The following is a 16,099-nucleotide window of genomic DNA, read 5'->3' as shown; positions in this document are numbered from 1 at the left end:
GGATAGGAACGTAGAAATATTTTGTGTTAGTGATACACGAAACGATGCCCTGTTTTACAGTATCTGCAATCCATACATGGTCTCCAGACAGACATTCTAGCCAATTTGGTGTGTTATGGGAATGTTTCAGGTATCTGCGTTAAGATTATACCTGGCGTCACTTCACCATGTGCATTGCTTCGGTAGCAAAGTTGGCTTGGTAACTCACATGGATATTGTTGTGGCTGTTTTGACTCTTCACGTGTAGAAGTAGTAGAATGAGAGCACGTATGTTCCTTTGCTGCACCTACTCCCCAAAACGACAAGTAAGATTATATTTCTGTTGCTTGGATGCATGCTAAATAATAGAGAAGAAATTAATGGAGATAAAAGATTGCTGTCTTGTTGCAAGAATCCCCTGGCTGTCGACGATTGAAGACACATGTAACATTTCAGTAGCAACGTGGCCAGTCTGAAAACATTCTCGTTGCACACTGTAGAAATGCAGTGTTTTCTACTTCACAGTTGTAACAAAAGCCAGCTATAAAAAGTGCTGATCGGTGGTTAGCATAGGTGAGTTATTCCTGGCTGTTTAAAATGCTTGCTTGTTTTCAATAGGACAGACAAAAAATACAAATAGCGAACTGATAAACGATTACCGTCTTACTCCATAAGCCATTTTAATTCTTTTTCCTTTGAAGGCACATGCTCCATTTAAAGTAGTACAAATAGACTAACAGATCGAGCTTTTGGCTTGCTAGTAGTGCAACTACACACTACTGTAGAACTGATATATTTATTTTCCCTCCTGGAAGTAAATAGTAAGAGAGTTGGAAGGGACCTTGGAGGTCATCTAGCCCAACCCCTGCTCATGCAAGAGACCTGTACTAGGGATTCGAACCGGCGAACTGCCAATCTTTCTGATCGACAAGCTCAGTGTCTTAGCCACTGAGCCACCTAGTCAGGCAAGTGACTTGCTGAAAATTAGAACATCTACTTTTTAGGGGGCATATGGAGAAATGTTAAAGATAATGAAATCAAACCACAACTCTTGGCAGGGAAATAGGGTGATTGCCCATCAAGATCTTCCTATTTTCTTTCTTAAGTAGAATTGCCTTTGTTCAAGTGTTCTTTAGCAGTTCTGCCCAATGACATTTTCTTCCATTGACATCCAACTGAATCTTGGGATTCACTTTTGTTGTTGTTGTTCATCTGATGTGCCATATTGACCTCAAATTCTTTTTTAATCAGCTATCAGCTAGAGTGAGCAAGCTAACATTTCACAGGCCAAGGATATGTTGAAATCTCAATCATCTTGAATAGTGCACTTAAGGATAATTTATGCTATGGATAGGTACCCACCAATATATTATGTTATGAATTTGTCTTGACCCTCAGATTTATACCTGAGATCTGTTTTGGGGTTGGTTTTTTGTTTTGTTTTTTGCTCTCACAAACAAGTTTGAGCAGAAATGTTTACTTTCCACACAACTGTAGCCGGCTTAAGACTGTTGCAACCAAAATGAGCTCTGCTCTCCATTATTCTTTGTCCAGGTTTCCGGAACAGAGCAGGCTATGGTTTAATCTTTATCCTTACCAATTCTGAGTCAGTGCTTTCCCATACAACTTTTGTTCCTTCATTTCTTCTGGAAACCAAAACCATGATAGCAAAAAAAAGAGCATCCGTAGAAAACAAGTGTCTGATTCTACTTGTCCCTAAATCAAGCAATGGTAGATCTTCAGTTGAACTTTCTTCTGCTTGATAGACTGTTACAAACGTGAGTAGTTTTCAAGTACACATACGGACACACACTTTTATTATGCAATTCATACTTTTCAACTTGTCAGTGTTTCAAGAAATGTACTTGAAGCTATTTTAAGAGAGGAGCGGCTTATTTCCCCTCATGGATCCTGAACTATTCATTTCTATTGTTTCCTTGAAATTTTGTCGATGATTTCTCCCTAGTCTAGATTAGACGTGTCAAACTCAAGACCAGGGGGCCAGATCCGGCCCACAGAATGCTTAGATCCCACCCATGGGACCACCCTGAAAAGAACGAAGGATCGGCTCATGGTGCCTCTGCCAGCGAAAATGGGCTCCTGAGCTCCGTTTTCGGCTGGGACAGCCTCCTGCAACCCTCTGTCAGTGAAAATGGAGCTCGGAAGCCTGTTTTCGCTGGCAGAACACTTGGGCCTCCACAGGCGCCCTGACTTGAATGATGTCAAGCTGGCCACGCCCCCCAATGGTCAAACCCTGATGCAGCCCTCAGTGACATCGAGTTTGACACCCCTGGTCTAGGTTTTCCAATGGCTCGTGAAAGCCTTCACAACAGGAGTAAATCCAAAGTCAGTCATGTCTAGACACATTTTAGGTTTCAACAGAACTTGGATATGGATAAACTACTTTCAAGGCAAAGGTTTTCTCTGTTGTGATTATTTGTGAAGGTTTTCATAAGGTGTTGCCAGCATATGACACTTGGATCACTTTAGTCCCAGGGATGTCCACTCAGTGTAGTTTTTTGTCAAGATAGGAGCTATTGAAGTTCTGATCAATTTTTATGTGTGTTACCACGTGTCACAGATTCAAGTTTATTGCAGTCAAAAATCAGAGATCAGAACAGATTTTAAAAAAAAAAAAACTCAAGGAGTATGCAGTTTAAAATTCTAGAATAAAGTAATAAATAACTGGTCCGAAAAATACGCTATATTAAAGTAACAATGTGGCATCCAGTCTGTCAGTTACACACAGCCTAACTATACTGTAGTATCAATCCTTAAACAATAAGCCCCATAGTCATTAAATACTGAAATACTAAAGGGTAGTAATGCCAAAAGGATTGCGACATTAGTTGTGTAAAATAGCTATGGTGGATTAATCATGTGTTTCCAACGAATCCCCAGTGCTGCTGCTCAGAATCTGGCCACTTGAGCTGTAATCACTGGGACACACCTGGGCATAGTGGGCCCACAATGGGCATAGTTTTGCATGTTGTGGGTGTCTTCTTGACTTTTTTTTGTTTACTGTGCCCTCTAGACATCCTTATTTAATTATGAGATTCCTCTATTTGCAGTCTTTCTAGAGAAAAGATAGTGTGTCTTATTACATGAAAAAAAAAAGAATACTACCAAATATTAAAAAGTTCCCGTCATTTATGCTGGAGCAAGAAAGTAGCAAGGGAAAAGAGCAATAGGATTAAAGTAATATTCCAGAAAACAAAAATCAATTGCCATTAGTCTTAGACAAGACAGTCATCAATATTAAACTCTAATAAAGAACCAGATCTACAATCAGTGCCTCGGATTATTATCAGCTGTGGTGACAAACCTACTTGTGTGTGCCTCGGTAGAATTACTATTTTCTTAACAGACTTTTCCGGCTCATTTTTTCCCCTTTCATCAATGGTTTATTGTATATGCAGCCTCCTTTAATCAGCTCCCTCTCTTAATAATCCATCTGCAGACTCCACTGTCCAAGAAAATAGGTTGAGGCCTGCTAAATCAGATCTCACTATTAGTCCAATGTAATGTTTTCAACTGATCAGCTAATAGCCTCTGGATCCATAGGGCCTAAAAACCTTCGTCTGTGCTTCCAGTGTCTGGAATGTATATATTTTAGAGTCCTGATCTCTTCCGTTCCACTTCAGTTTTCAATAGATTTGTATCTGAGACCTGACTGAAAGAATAATAATAAATTTGACAGAGCACAGTTCGGATTTTGAATGAAGAAAGGCCTAAGTTCAATCACCAGCAACTTAAGTTAATCGAATCTCAGGTAGTAGGACTGGAAAAGACTACAACCAGTGGTGGGTTCCTCCTGGTTTAACAACCGGTTCGGTGATTGTGCGATTTGCACGCATGTTTGTGCGCAGTTTGAAGACATCTTCACTTCCGGGTTTCTTCGGAGGAGTAACGCAGCTGGTTCACACGGCAATCTGCTCTGCCACGTGAATCAGCTGAGAAGATAAAGGTAGGAAAATAGCGTGGGCGGGCGGTTGGGCCCATCTGATCGTCGGGGCAAACGGTTCGCCCGAACCTGTCCGAACCGGTAGAATCCCACCCCTGACTACAACTATCAGATCTAGGTTGCAAAAATCAGAACGACTACTACATGGCAGTACAAGGTTACGTATTTTTCCGAATCACTACGCTACGGACCAGCATTTGGTAGAGTAGCCACTTGGAAAGGGTAGGGTAGACCTTGGAAAGGACCCTCCAACCTTGTTATGTGTTTGTACCTACAAAGGTAAACATTGTGCAAGCCATGAGATTCTCAGTATTCTATGGAAGTGAAAGTTGGACTTTGAGATAGCAAGATAAGGAAAAGCATTTACACTTTTGAATGTTAGTTTTGAAGAAGACACCTGACAGCCCCAAAAAACAAATTAATGGATCATCAAAGAAATAGACCCCATGTTCTCACTGGAAGCAGAAACTACACCAGAGGCTCAAGCATCTTACTTTGGGGACATCAGATCTAGTTCTCTGGGGAAAGCAATAATTGAGGTAGACCTCGACTTACAACATTTAGTGACCATTCGAAGTTACAATGGGACTGAAAAAAATGACTTATAACCATTTTTCACACTCATGACCATTGTAGCATCCCCATGGTCACGTGATTTACATTCAGATGCTTGGTAACTGGTTCATATTTATGATGGTTGCAGGGTCCCTGGTTGCACGTGATCCCCTTTTGCGACCTTCTAACAAGCAAGGTCAATGGAGAAGCCAGATTCATTTAACAGCCATGTTACTGATTTAACAACTGCAGTGATTCACTTAACAAATGTGGCAAGAAAAGTCATAAAGTGAGATAAATTTAACAAATTTCTCATTTAACAAATTTCTCACTTAGCTACATAAATTCTGGGCTCGATTGTGGTCGTAAGTTGAGGACTACCTGTACTGGGAAAGATGGAAGGAAAGGGAAGAGGACAACTAGCAGCAAACTAGATGGACTCACTTGCAATATCAGGGAATAGATCATTGGAAAACCTGAGAGATCAGGTTACAACTAGATCATCATGGAGAAAGTCTGTATCATTACTAGGAATCCAAAATTATTTGAAGGTGTACCATCCAATCTTTGGTATCATCTGGTGGTCTTCTGTTTTTCTGCATTCCAGATCTGTTAGTTGTAGAAAAGACTTCTGCTTAAGGCTTAGAAGAGATCTTGCTAGTTTGGCAGAGATGATTCTAAGGTAGACAACCAATAATCTTATTCAATATATTCAGTGTCATTTATTCATGTAGCAAAAGCAGAAACATAACTGCACACAGTGAAACTTGAAGCTTCTGCTCCTCAATATAAATATTGTCCATTTTCGTGTTTACTTTTCAATATTTGAATACTGTAGCTGCATCTCACCTTACCTTCCATTTAATCTTTTCGCAACTGGTTGTTTTATCACAGCGTTTTCATTGTGGCACAAGTACTGCTCTTTTCTAAGTCCTTTCCAAATTCTCAAATATCGGTGGCCAACTCTAGCTGGCCAAATCAATGCTCATTGATTTGGTTGTGCAGTGATTTTCACACTTGCCTGCATGACTGCTCTTAACATCTTGAATCTCCTGATGGAGTTCATTTTGCCCTGCAAATTTTGAATTCATTAAACCAATGGTTCTCAACCTTTTCTTCACTTTTTGAAGACCACAGACCATGGACCACCAAGACTTAAGATTTAAGGCACTAGGTTGCACCCCCTGAGATAACATTGTGTGCCCCCCAGGGGTCCGTGGGCTACAGGTTGAGAACCACTGATACAGAGGTGGGTTGCTGCCGGTTTAGCCCAGATTGGGCAAACCAATAGTAGTGGCGGTGGGAGGCTCCGCCCACCCACCCAGACGCTTCTGAGCATGCGCTGAAGCCAGTGACGTGCGGTGAGGTTTATGGCTGGTGAGGCACTGACACAGTGGTGGGTTTCAAATATTTTTAGACTTGTAGACTTCAACTCCCAACCAGGCATGCTCAGTTCTAATTTAAAACAACAGCATTTGTTTTTCTCCTTTGCGAAATAAGTTTCCTTTTTTCATTTTCTTTTTCTTCTCCCTTCCCCTCCTTCCTCCCTCTCTCCCTTCCTCCCCCTCTCTCAAACACACACACACACACACACACACACACAAGTTGGATTGGACTATCTCTCCTACCCCCTTCCCTCTCTCACTCACTCTCAAACAAACACACACACACACACACACACAAAAGTTGGATTGTATATCTTTTCCAGTGGCTTGAAAGCAGCTCCTCTGCCATCCCCCCCATTCCCCTGCTGCCTTCCCCAAACACCTCCACCATTGCAAATGCAGCCTGCTGTCTGGGTGGAAAATGCCTGGAACGCAATAAAGCCCACCGACTCACCTCCTGCTGGCAGGGTGGGGTGAGAGGAGAGGCAGAGAAGCCAGAAGGGAGCCGATCCGAGCCTTCCAAAAGAAAGAGGCTGGGGGAAAGTGTATGTGCTACAGCATGGCTCTTTCCCTGGCTTCCGTGGATGACTCTGCTTAACTGTTTAAAAAAGCCTCTAAAAAGCGCTCTCTACTATGAAGCAGGAGAACTGAGTGCCTCACCTACGTCAGGAATTTTTAGGCTTTTAACCCTTGCTTAACTCTGCTCGAGTGATCATAAAACGCCTAAAGTCAGACTAGATGAGGCATGCAGTTCTCCTGCCTCATAGTAGAGGGCGCTTTTTAGAGGCTTTTTTTTAACAGTTAAGCAGAGTCACCCACCGTGAGGCAGCAACTAGCTCAGCTTTTTCCTTTTCCTTTTCTTTTCATGATGAGAGAGGTGAGGCTGTGCCTCACTTGCCTCACCTGACCGCACGTCACTGGCTGAAGCATCATGCCCACAAACACGCTTGGGAGTAAAAATATTAGCAACCCACCTCTGCACTGATATAAACAATTGGCTGGTTTCATAAGTACCTACACATCAACCGGAGACCACATCCAGTAATGCAGAGCCAAACACTTACTACTTTACTGCTAATACTTTCTGAAGAAATCTCAGCTGCCCAATGTACATTTTGAAGATCACATTCACTAGAAATTCTGAGAGTTATATTCCCCAATCTAGAAAATGGGTGCCAGCATGAAGGACTTACTATTAAGCATTTTACTCTGCCTGATGATGTTGATGCATCCCTACAGGATGACATTCCTTACCAAAAGGTGCAGCAACTATTATTTACTGTTATATAGTCCTCAAATGTACACAAATTCTCAGGTGCTACTTTAATCCAAAGCTAGAACTAAACATTGGGTTGTGTACAATAGCCCATATTTTGCTTGTACTTCGGGTGGATAAGCCTCTAAAATGTTTCTCCAAGTTCTACCAAATTTCCTTCTGCTCCATTTTTACTATTGTTGACAACTGCTTTCTTTTACGATAAAATTAAGCACATCCAAGTGGTTTCAACAGAACAGATGTAAGCCTATGTTTAAGTCTCTGGTTTTTTTTTTAAGTTTTTAACTTCAGCAAGAGTGCATTATTTCATTTAAACCAATAGTTCTTGATTCTGGTCTCTAATAAAATGACCAACGGGGAGTATTTATTTCTCACAGGCCTCAGGCAAATATAGAATGCATTCTGACATGCAGTCTGGTCAAATGTGTCTTTATTATCATGAGATTGAAATAAAAGTCTGAATAGTTAGTGTGTGTGTTTGTTAATAGTGACGGTCATTTCTTTCTAATGTTTTTTCACAGGGTAAGCAAGAGTTTCCCAATAGTAACAGAATCACAGAGTTGGAAAGGACCTGGAAGGTCTTCTAGTCCAGCGGTCACCAACCGGAGGTCTCTGAACCACTGGTGGTTTGCGAGAAAATTTTGGTGGTCCCCAGAAAAATTATTTGCATTTTTTATATTGCACTAAATCAGGGATCCTAAAACTATGGCACCTGGGCTAGATGTGTGCAATGAACGCTTCTGTTGCTGCAGAGAGTCACCCCCTTTGGGGTCTTTTTGTGTGGGTCGGGGGGGGGGCAGAAATGCCAACTTGGGATCAGCTTCAGCCTCCTGGTGCAGGGCCTTGGGCAAAGGCTGGAGGGAAGTGTCCCTGGTGGCAAAGAGCCAAAGAACCTTGTTCCAGTAGGACTGCATCATGGCCTGGAACTGGCTGACCATCTCAGCCCAGTGAGCCTCTAGGCACCAGTTCCTGGTCTTGCACTCCCAAAGGTCTTACCTCTGCTTGGAAAGCCTATGCTCATAGTCCTCAGTGAGGTGCTCCTGCTGAGCTATCTTCTCGGTCAGATCCAATTTGAACTGAGCCAGCTATTTTGCCAATTCTTTCTCGTGGTGGCTGCTTCCTATGGGGGGTTCTAAGGAGCCTGGGTGGACATGCAAGGAATGGCTGGGAGGGGAGGGGTGAGTAGAGACCATTGAGGCGCTCCTTGGTGTCAGTGATATCAAGTTGGCCACGCCCACCCAGTCACATGATCACCTAACCAGGCCCACCCAGCCAGTCATTAGGCAGATCATATTAGTGGTCTGCAGGATTTAAAATTATGAATTTAGTGGCCCCTGAGGTCCAAAAGGCTGGGGACCCCTGTTTTTATCCAACCCCATGTTCAAGTAGGAGACCCAACAACATTCCGGACAAATTAATGTCCAATCTCTTCTTAATAGTATTGGAATCCTTCTTATTTGTATAATGAAGCAGCAAGACAAAGGCTCCAGGATGAAAATTTTGAAAATACAACTGCTGTATTAACTTGTAACTGGTAAATGATTTGGATTCAGTTCAAACTTGGTTTGAATCCAAATTATTTGGGTTGAAATCCAAAATTGGTGCTAGCAGGACAAAGACATTTGATACACGGTGCACTCAATTCCAGGGCCTTCTTATCTCTGATGCTTTAATCCTCTATCTCATATGATCCCTAATTGTAATGGGCAAGGAGAAGGCAAGGCTACTTCTGGCCCTTTATTCAGCACTCTCAAAGCTGGAATTTAAAGCTGTGCATGAAATTCAATCCAAGCATGAAGTGTGCATCATTTCAATTTGGGGTAGAAGAGGTCACAGCTGGAATATCAATTTTTAGTTAGAAGAACAGATTTTGGAGAAAGTTTGGTTGCGAATATCAAGATTTGAAAATGTTTGTCCAATCTTGTTATGAATAGTAGAATAACAGAATTGGAAGGGACCTGGGAGATCCTCTAGTCCCATGATGGCGAACCTATGGCACCCATGCCCAAAAATGGCATGTGAAGCCATGTCACCCAGCACGCACGGCCTTGCCTGTTTGTTTTCCAGGTTTCTAGTGCACATGTGCGCGTGACAATCAGCTGTCTTTCATTTGTGCTGCAGTGCTGAAAACCAGTGTGCGCATGCGCACCGGCCAGCTGATTGCCGAGTGCACATGTGCGCCAGAACCTGGCAGTTCGGCTTTTCCTGAGCATGATCCCTTCACACGCGTGGCGGTGCCGAAAGCCATCCTGTGCATGCGCACTGGCCAGCTGATTGAACCCAGACATTCTGCTCTTTCAGAGCGCAGCCCCGATGAGCGATATTTCCACACAACCTTTTCACTCGGTGCTGAAAAGGTTTGCCATTACTGCTCTAATCTAACCCCCTGTTCAAGCAAGAGACCCTACGCCCATGATGGCGAACCTATGGCACATGTGCCACAGGTGGCACTTGGAGCCATATCTGCTGGCACTCAAGTCATCAGCTCCAGCACGCACGCGTGCTCTGGCCAGCTGATTTTTGGCCTTCCGGAAGGCATGGGGAGGCCATTTTTGCCCTCCCCAGGCTTCAGGAAATGGCCTCCCCCCGGCCCCCAAGAGACCCTCCAAAAGCTGGAAACGGATCATTTCCAGACTTCTGGTTGGCCCGTTGAGCCCGTTTTTCACCCTCCCCAGGTTCCGGAGGCTTTCCTGGAGCCTGAGGAGGGGTAAAATAGCCTCCCCCGCCCCTCTGGAGGAAATACCAAGCTCAGCTTGGGGGCAAGTAGTGTAGCACGCTAGAGGCAAGTGTGTGTGTGTGTGGGAGGTTGTGCATGCATGCCCATGTGGAGACGCTCTTTGTATTTTGGGTGCTGGCAGCACACACGCCCTTGCATGCATGCCCTCGCATTTTTGGCGCCCAATAACAAAAAGGTTAGCCATCACGGCCCGATACCATTTCAGACAAAGAGCTATCCAATCTCTTCTTAAAAACCTCCAGTAAAGGAGCAACCACAAATAGTGATATGTATTGCTCCATGCCCACTTCCAGGATATACTGAAGGAGATGATGACAGAAGGTGCTAAATAATGTCAAAATCATGACCAGGCATGAACCTCTTCCTTTTTACAGGTAGTCCTCAACTTGTTACTGGTTGTTCGAAGTTACGATGGATCCCCCCAAAACCTAACTTACGATCCAAGTTTAAGCTATTGACAGCTGGTCCTCCATACTCACCTCACCGCATCCTGGGCGCTCAGCAACTGGCCCATCGTGATGTCTGTTTGCGGTATCCTGTGGTCACGTAACCATGATTTATTATAGTTTTGCTGGAAATAGACATTTACTTCCAGATTCCAACAAACAAACAAAAAAGCCCCGTAGCCAACAAGGGGTTTACACAGCATTTATTTAACGTCTGCTACAACCAAGATCATAAAATCGGTCATGCGATGACCTTCTTAAGTACCCTCACAAGTTACTACTGTAATTGCAGGCTCAATTATGGTCATACCCCAAGGATTACCTCTATGTGTGTATAGTGCATGTGGCACACATTGAAAATAGGTAGTGTGGCGTTGACAATTTGGATTGCTTAATTACTAACAGTTGATAGAAGTTAGTTTATTTCTGGTAAGTTGGCAAAGTTCTCTCTCTCTCTCTCTCTCTCTCTCTCTCTCTCTCTCTCTCTCTTAATTAAGCTGAAAACAAAAAAAAACCTATAAAGCTGGATGAAGGAACTAGAATTTGTCTGGCACCAAAAATATGTTAAAGTGGGTGTTAGGAACACCTGCCTGGGAAGACATTTTAGTCATGTACAAGAATTTCCCCTTCTTGTTGATTGCTTTTTCCCTTAATAACACCAACTCCTTCTGTTTTTAGAGCTTATCTTTTCCATCCCCTCCTCCATTCAGTTTCTTGAAGCTTTTATCTCCTTCAATTACATCCTTCCATCTCTATCCATCAGATTTTTGGATAGCAATAGCACTAGCATTAGCCCTTAGACTTATATACTTCACAGTGCTTTTACAGCCCTCTCTAAGCAGTTTTACGGAGTCAGCCTATTGCACCCAACAACCTGGGTCCTCATTTTATCCACCTCGGAAGGAAAGAAGGCTGAGTCAACCTGGAACCTGGTGAGATTCGAATTGTCAAATTGCAGGCAGCCGGCAGGCAGCAGAAGTAGCCTGCAGTACTGCATTCTAACCACTGCGCCACCATGGATCCTTCTCAAATTAAGCTTTGGTCATTATATTTGCAGGAGACCTTTGTAGAAACTCTGTTAACTGAATCAGATGGGCAAAAATCAAGACTCCCAAAGCAGAAGAATACATTACCAACTTTCACATGAATCAGGAAGCTTGCAGAGCTGGGTCAACAGTACGAAGTTCAAATGTCATTAGATGATGTCCCAGGGCAAAAGTCTGGATTTATGTCATTAAGGAACATACTATTTTTTTAATTTAGTGACGTAGATGAGCCAAGGAAGGAACACAGAAGTTGTGCAATGGAAGGCAGCTGGCATCAAGCTAATAGGCTGGAGTCAAGGTCCACTGAGAGGAACATGACTTGGGCAAAGATTTAGCACAAATCATTCAGCACCAGTTGCCTTTTGCCTAATCCTTTCTGTGTTACAGAACAGCTTTGTCAAATAACAACACTTTAACCTTCAGCACCTCCTCGCATTCTAGAGCCGAAGTGGTACAATAGTTAGAGTACAGCACTGCAGGCTATTTCAGCTGACTGCTAGCTGCAGTTTGGCAGTTCAAATCTCACCGGCTCAAGGTTGACTTAGCCTTCCCTCCTTCCAAGGTCGGTAAAATGAGGACCCAGATTGTTGGGGGGGCAATATGCTGACTCTGTAAACCCCCTCAGCATTGGGATCCTTCAGTCTCAAAAGACTATGGAATCGTGCTCTGGAAAGAGGTCAAAGCTGGAGCGGCGCGGGATTTACCAGAACGTGGTTGTATACAAGCATGAACTGCTTCCGGGATTCTGGCTCTGGATTTTGCCTCAAGGTTGACTCCTGAAGGCTTTTCCAGTAGTGGATAGAGCCACAAGGCCAGTGGAGGTTTGTAATCAGAGTTTCCCTTCTCCTAGAAGATGGTTCTGCCTCTTTATCTGCCGTTGGGGTGTAGAGCCCTCTTCAGCCTTCAAAACAGCTGACCGTCTTCTCCTGTAACCCTGGAAAGGGGCCCTTATGAGTTGCTACCAGCCGGACCAGCCGGACCAAGGTTTTTTAAGGAGGAGTTAATCTTCCATCACTCACCCTTTGTTTTGGCTTGTGACAGGCAGAGCCTGGCTTCCCTAACGTCGGGCCCAGGATGGCGGGTTTGAACAGCTTAGATAGGGCTGTAAAAGCACTATGAAGCAATATAAAAGTCTAAGTGCTATTGCTTTTCCATCCTAGATCAGTTCCTGGAGAAGACAAGTGTTCACCACGTCTCCATCCAATCCTTTTGAAGGACACTTTCTCTGTCTATGGCGATTCTCTTTACAAAAGGCAACTGGACTTTGTTTTTCCTTGAACTGAAATTCCTCTGAACCGAGGAGAAACTTCTTGGATGAGAAGTGAAATGTCTTCAAGGAAAAACAAAGAAAGACCAGTTGCCTTTTGAAAAACCACCTTTGGGTTTCCATGTCTCCATTTTCTTCCTCCCGATATGATGAATGCTGATTTGCTTTGTCTGCTCATGTAGCCCAGTGCTGTCTAATCTGATTTGCAGCAGCTTTCCAACATCTAACTTTTCCTTTTCAATTCTAATAAAGCGTAACTGGAGATGACAAACATTGTTTGCTTGTATTACGGGGCAATGAATATGGTGAGATTCGCCAGTAGTCGCAGGATGGGAAGGGCAGTGGAAGGAGGGGATAAGCTGGGACTTGCAGGAGTAGGTTAGAGGGAAGGCAATTTTCCACATGTTCCTCCACCCAGCTATTTCGGTGAAAGTCCCTGAGATTTTAATTATTTTATATACCGTTTCAAATTCATGAAAGTGAAAGGCAAAGGCATAGATAAGCCACAATTCTCTAAACCATGAAAGTGTCCCTCAATTTCTCTTACTTTTTGTTTCTGTTTTCTTCGTCTTTTAAAAGTATGGATATTGACTTTGCAGGAAACGGTCCAGTATTTGATTGTGTTAAAGGAGATAAAAATCACACAGAAATGACATTCGGAAAACTTTCCCTTTGTACCTCTGGTGTTGCTCATTCTTTGCTTTCCAAGGGCACCAGTTACTTGTGTTCTTTGTTCAGCCTTCTCTCTCTATTCCACAGAGTAAATTTGTTGCTTGACAAGTAGACTTAAAGCAGCTTTGGAGTAAATCTTCGAAATGATAACAAGGTTTGTATTGTATAAAGTGTGTGGGCTAAAGCCTGCAATGGCAGGAAGACATTTCTTGTTGGAGAAAACACTTATGTATTTGCATCCTCTCTGTCTCTAGTCCTTATTCTACCTTCTTTCTTCTCCTTCTCTTTCCCCTTCCCCTTCCCCTTCCTCTTCTTCTTCTCTTTCTCCTTCTCCTCCATCCCCTTCATCCCCCTTTAAGAAGACATTTCTGTATTTGTATCCTCTGAATCTATTCCCTATTCTTCCTACTTCCTCCTCCTCCTCCTCCTCCTCCTCCTCCTCCTCCTCCTCCTCCTCCTCCTCCTCCTCCTCCTCCTCCTCCTCCTCCTCATTCTCCTTCTGGAAGCTTTCAAATACATACAATCCTCCCCCTTGTTTTTCCTTTGCCTTCCCCTTCTCCTTCTAGAAGCTTCCAAATGCATAGAGAAACATCTTCTTTGACCCCTTTGCATTTTCCTGCCAAAACAAATAGTATCTTTAAATTTCTGTTTCTGAAAATACCTTCATTGTGGCATTCATAGTTGGATAAACCACTCTATTCTTGGTTCAATAATTTAAGTATATAGGGGAGATCTAAAAATGGTCATTGAAACTTAGATTTCTGACTTCCATCTGGAGTGTAAGCGAAATTATGAGACACGCAGGGACGTGCGGTCAGGGGAGGCAGGGGAGGCAGAGCCTCACCGCTCTCATCATGAAAAGAAAAAAAAGGGGGAAAGGGAAAAGGCACACGTGGTCCGATTCCCTGCCTTCCTGAGTCAACATGAAGGGGACTGCGCGCGCCGCCGGCTCGTGCTCCGTGGTCCCCTTCATGTTGACTCAGGAAGGCGGAGAATGGAACCACGTGTGCAGGAGGCTGAGGCAGCCTCAGCCTCCAGCACATGTGGTCCCATTCCCCGCCTTCCTGATGACGTCACCAGCCTCACCAGCCATAAACCTCACCGCACGTCACTGGAGACACGTGATAGCTGAAGCGAAACCCAGGCTCTGCTTTTTTGCCCTTGTACATCTCAAGAGCTGGTAGAATTAAAACAAGGCTTGTGAAATCTTTGAGTTGAAGTTTACAGTGACTGCTACCATGGCATCATGGAAGTGCAAAACATGAAAGACTAATGTTTTTCATTAGACCTCAGAGAGGGAATCCTTGTTGGGCAGCATCCATCTCTTATGGTCAGCAGCCGAGATCACCTGAGGTAGGAGTAGTGAGAAAGATCTGATGGATCATCATGGGAACTATTCAGCAACATCCTGTTGTGGTCTGCCAGTGGCCTATGGAGCTGGCAGCAGAGTCGGATAGTGAGGAGGTTGGGGAGGAACATGGGCCAGTCCTGAGTTTGACATCAGCGAGGCAGAAGAACAGCAGGAGCCTGTTCCCAGTATGCAAATGCGCAGAGCTGCCAGAAGGCAAGAACGATTAAGAAAACAAGGTCCACTCGAGAGTAAGGCTTGAAGATGATGGGCCCCTCCCATAAGACGTAAAAGAGGAGCAAACAGGACATGAGCTTTTGCAGGAAGCAATTAGTTCATCTAGTCGGTTCACGCTTTGAAAAGTTCTGTTTGATTCTGTGCTAAGTTTGGCCTTGCTCTGCATTTGGCAATTAGGGCTCTGGCAGCCTTCCAAGGAAGATAAGGTGAGTGCTTATCAACATTCCCCTGAAAGACTGTGGCAACTCGAGCAGACATCTGTCAGAATCTTCATAGACTGTGAAGCCATGCAGGCTGTGAATGACCATAATTCACAGGTGTATAAATAAAAGAGAGTTTTTGGGACTAAGATTGTGATTTATGCTTTCTAAGGAAGCCTAGGTCAGAATACATCCAGAGTAAGATTTGCAAATCAGAATATCCCTAACATAAACTGGGTCTGGCTTCTATCTTCTTATATAGGAGATAGCTTCGCTTAAAAGAAACATTTGGGATTTTTCATGGGTATCTACCAGAGGAGATGGAAGAGTGGCACTCATATCTGTTTGACCAACTCTTTTTGTTTGCGTATTGCAATTGTGATGTACTTTTAAAGGATGGGACTTAGATTGTGAAGTTGCAGCCCTCATTTTGATTTTTTTTTTACTAGCCTCTAGAATCCCTTTGGAGTATAAATTCTCCAGCATTTCAGATATCCAAAATGATTATCCCAAACCTCTCATGACTTTCATCCAGAATCGGCCAACCTACTTACATGGGAAAACAAACATTGTTTCAAAAAGCAAAACAAAATAATGTTATTGCCGTGAAGAAGCAAACTTATAAAGGTTGGTTATTAGGTAACGTGATCTGAATTAATGCAGTTACTTACTGTTGAAAAGCCTCATTCAAAATAGTTAAGAAGTGAGTAATAGTAATATAATGGGGAAATGGAGCGCTCTCAAACAAGAGAGTCTATATTGTCATTTTGAGCCAATAACTTAAATTGCAAGATGATTTCGGGAAGGACTTCTACTGACATTTACATCTCCTCATTTTCTTCACATGTCTGTGAACTTTTGTATCTAATTTTTTAAAATTGCATTTCACTGTTGCCATCCCCATGACATGTCTCGGTATGCAGTTAATGTTTTTCAAGTTACTAGGCTCCAACAGCCAGGCCATTGCTGAAATTTCTGTGACAATGA

The sequence above is a fragment of the Natrix helvetica genome, assembly GCF_964273705.1.
Source record: "Natrix helvetica genome assembly, chromosome: 4".
Taxonomy (NCBI): Eukaryota; Metazoa; Chordata; class Lepidosauria; order Squamata; family Natricidae; genus Natrix; species Natrix helvetica.
Note: the sequence above shows the minus strand (reverse complement) of the source record.